Source organism: Fukomys damarensis, unplaced genomic scaffold (assembly GCF_012274545.1).
Source record: "Fukomys damarensis isolate Sample0158 unplaced genomic scaffold, DMR_v1.0_HiC HiC_scaffold_24, whole genome shotgun sequence".
Classification (NCBI taxonomy): domain Eukaryota; kingdom Metazoa; phylum Chordata; class Mammalia; order Rodentia; family Bathyergidae; genus Fukomys; species Fukomys damarensis.
The window spans coordinates 52,829,150-52,833,640 of NW_022900936.1; the positions used below are offsets into that span (position 1 = coordinate 52,829,150).

General features: G+C 40.6%; 1 pseudogene; it reads right to left on the minus strand.

Moving 5' to 3' along the window:
• Positions 1 to 2,187: 2,187 nt before the first annotated feature.
• LOC104866321 overlaps positions 2,188 to 4,491 on the minus strand; it is a 3,996-nt pseudogene continuing 1,692 nt past the window's right edge.

Sequence of the window (4,491 nt, forward strand, 5' to 3'; positions counted from 1 at the left end):
TCTAACAAATTCCTTCCATACATCTACCTCGATCTCTATCTAACTATAGTGAGCCCTCTGTATCCTTTGACAACCATAGATTTAACCAACCTCAGATAAAGAAAGTACTCAGTGAAAACTGCATATGTAAAGATTTTTTGGGCCAGGGATTTAGCTCAGCAGTTTGGTGGCCTGCCTTGCAAGTGCAAGGACCTGAGTTCAATCCCCGGTACCAAAAAAAAAAAAAAAAAAAGATTTTTTTTCTTGTTACATGACATATCACAGAATAATAACTTTGTACACAGTACTTATGTGATATTAAGATGATAATCTAGAGGTGATTTAAAGTATATGAGAGGATGTGCTTAGGTTATATGCACATACTCAACATTTTATATAAGGAACTTAAGTAAGTATAGACTTTGGTATTTATGGAAGGTTCTGGAAATAATCCTTCACATGAGTATGGAAGTGTGTGGGGGTCTGTGTGCATGTGTATAGATAGGGAGACAGATCTTATCAGTTCTCTCTTTGGAGAAGCCTAATACAGGGATATAAATGTACCTTAGACAAATGTCATGTTCTTTGAACTAATACAATGGAGGAGGAGACACGTATGTAGAAATATCTACTGACATATTTATGCATCCTTAGCAGCATGAACAAAGTGTCATGGGAGGGGTAATTACACCCACAAAGTAGCAGAGAGCTATGGGAAAGAAGATAAGTAGGGGTGAACAAGGTTTTTGGAGGAGGTAATATTTGATCTTGGCCATGAAGGATGTTAGAATTCTTTAAATTGAACAGAGGAAAGCACAAGGAAGAACACATGAAGTAAAGGGAACATATTCCAGGTACAGAGTTTATTGCTCTATAAAGTGCCCAAGCATGGAACACAAGTCAGCTTGGATCATATTGGCCAGAAGTGATAAAAACACAACCTTCATTAGGGAAAAAATCAGACATTAAGAAGATTAAGAAGAAATAGAAAATATTCATGAACTGTAACTACCCAAACATAAGAATGTAATGATGCTAAGGACCTCTACTGTGCAAGACAAGCTTCAGAGTGAGTTAGTTCAGGATTTCATTTCACAGATGTTTACAGAACACCTCTCTATAGTGGTGGATATTTTGCAGGACACTGATGGGAGACACAGTTCTTGGCTGTGAGAGGTTTATTTATACCTTCATTCATTAATTCAGTGATTATTTGTGAGCACCTACTTTGCACCAGATAATGGGGCTACAGTAAAAAAGACTCATGTAGTTGCTTTACTGAATTTACTATTTTGAAGGAGTTAGTATTTAACAGAAAAACACAAACAGGTATTTCAATATGGTGACTGATATACACAAAGTAAAAGTAAAACACAGAAATGCCACCTAACATATACTGGCTTCATCCTGGGCTTTAGTCTTCTGTGGGATCCCTTGATGTTGGTCTATCTATGCAGAAAGATGCATCTGGCCTCACACAGCACAGGCCATGTCTAGTTAGGCACATATAGTCCTAAGCCAACTCTCAGGAGGAACATGGGATGGTACTATATCTCTCATGCCACTCTAACACTAACCAACATGGGGCAAGAAATATTTTTCCAATGAAAAAATACAATGAGGATACAATTATATCTATCTTAATTACTTCCCCTCTTGGGACAAAATACTTGACACAGGTTAAAGAAGGAAAGATTTATTTTATTTATTATTTTTTATTTTATAAAATTTCATTTATTAAAAAAATCCCTTCAGTTACAAAATGACAAGACATATTGAGAACTCAAACAACTTGAAAAAAGTTTAAGTTAATATTAATGGGCTTCACAGATAAGACAAAATTATTTACCTTGGTTTTTTTGTTTTTGTTTTATTTTTTGAGGCAGTGTCTCGCTTTGTATTTCAAGCTGGCCCTGAACTCTTTATGTAGCCCACGCTGGCCTCAAACTTGCAGCAATCCTTCCTCCTCAGCCTCCTGATGTTTTACCTTGTTAATAATTAAGTTTTCCTGGGTTCAGGGTTAAAATTTTTTGAATTTTTTTCTTTGCTGTAGGGGACAGAACCTAGGGTCTTGCATATGCCAGGTAAGTTCTCTACCACTGAGCCACCCCAAAGCCCTTGTCTGAATTTTTTTTTTTTATACAGGGTCTTGCTATGCAGTTTAGGCTAGCCTTGAACTCCCAGTGATCTGTCTGCTTCAGCCTCCCAAGTACTGAGATTATAGGCATGAGCCATCAAGTCTGGCCCCTGTTTGAATATTAACAACATTAACAATACACTATTTATAGATATTCTTTTAAAAAAATCTGAAACACAATGATCTTGAGTCATGTCAGGAGCAGGTGCCCTTCAGCTGGTACTGGGCATAAGAGGCTTTCAGTATGTGCACTGAATCCAAATTTAGTACACTGTCAATTGTTTTCCTCAGTTCCCCTGAAATCAGTGATCCACCAGATTCTGCACCTTTTCCAGTCTTGCAGTAGTGAAAAGTGTGTCCAGTTCATCTTGAATGAAGAAGTAAACTCTGGTGCCATCACCTCTCACAGAGAGACACTGGCTTTTTTAAAACCAGAGCTGAGCCATGTCACAATGGCCATAATCACCCCTCCAGACTTCAGAAGTCTGCTCAGTCTGTTTATAGCTTTCTGCATCTTATCTGGAATAACTGCTGAAAGAACAAATATCTCAGGCACTGGGTAACTCTGATCTTCCACAAAGATCATGAACAAAGGCAAAACAGTGAAATGGATCATATTCTGAGCTTGTCTGGACCAGTTCTACAGTTGCTAGTTTGTAAAATTGGAAAGATTGTGTTTCCCACACCACAACCAACCGGAAGTATTTGGTAGGTGGCTGAGGATCCAGGAAACTTAGCACAAATTTGCAGGTGATTGAATTTCTCAGCGACAGTTTCCTCCTCAGGAGATAACTGTGTTTTATGGCCCAGGCAGACTGAAGAATACCTGGGTTGCTCTCCACTTGTTGTTAAAACAGGTCCATTCTTTCCTGCTTTGGCATTCAGAGATTTCATTCCTCTTATTCTCCATGAGCAAATCTTTCAAGTGATTTTGATTTTGGCTAGTGCCAGCTCAGGGAATTCCATAAAAAGCCAGTGTCTACCCTTGAAACCCCCATTTTCATGAATTTTGTTGAAGCCATTCCAGTATTTATGGGCATTAACCTCATAATCAACTTGTTTCTCTTGGCCCACCCACTGGGCGCTGTTCTCCTCCACTTTCCTCTCTGCTCTTCAGATAACTCCACATTGTCCCTGGGAAAACCAAACATGCAGCTTAGGAACCTCAAGTCTCAGTTGTGGGCAGGGTGGGTCGTTGGCTGGGAAGTGCCTCTCTCCAGGAGGAGAGCACCTCTGGCAGGGCAGCTTGTCTAGCGGCCAGGTGGTTAAGAGCTTCTTGAAGTGCTCAGGAGCAGTGGGATGGGGCCAGTTGCAGATATGGTGAGGGGCAGGGTGGTTACCAGGCATTGTGGTGGAAGACACTCCAGGATGACAATGGATTGCTCAGGAACCAGTTCCCCAATTGCTCCCTCTTCCTGACCTGACTGGGAGTGTGCACTCAGGGTAATGATCAGCCATGCTACCAGAAGCTGAAAATGCCTCAGAAAGGTTTATTTTAACTCATAGTTTGTAGAGGTTTCGGTCCATAGCTGGCTCCAAGGCAGGGAAGGAAGCATGGCAGAGGGGCTTGGCAGAAGAAGAAGCTCATGGCATGGCAGACAGGAAAGAGCAGCCATCAAGGGAGGAGGAAGGATATATGCCATTCCAGATTGTGCCCAGCGAACCACTTCTTTCCACCAGGATTCACCTCCCAATATCATATTCAACTATAAACCCATCATCGGTGGACTAATCCAGTAGTACACCCTCATGAGCCAGTCACCTCCCAAAAGCCTCACCATTAATGCATGCGGCTTCAAGAAGCCATCTAAATATAAGCTATAAGAGCATGCATATATAATTTTAAATAAGTTCATAGGGTTACCTACCACAGGGTAGGAAGTAGATAATATTGCTGGGAAGATTACAATAGATATTTTGCCAGGGGGATATAAGAGAAAGAATTGGTCATCGGTTGAGAAGGGAGATTGTGGATGTTTCAATGGCCTTGGAGTCAGAGAGACTCCAACTATAACTGTAACTCTGCCCTGACATTGTGACCAAGTCTCGATTTTCTCTATGTAAAGATGATAATAGTGATCGTTTTGGGATTGTTTCATAAAGGGAATGCTAGAACAACTTTGATGTTCTAGGGTAAAAAGTAAAAGCAAAAAGGGGAGAGGCATGGAGAGAGGGGGCATAGTATATATAATCATACAATGGTGGGGAAAAGTGCTCATCATGCTTCTTTCCTTTTGTTTCCTCACCTTTAAGATGCAGTTCATAGCACTTATTCTTTTTTAAGGCTGTTATAAAGATTGATTTAGCCAGGGATTTGGCTCAGTGGTTCTGCTGCCTGCCTCGCAAACACAAGGGCCCAAGTTTGATCCCTGGTA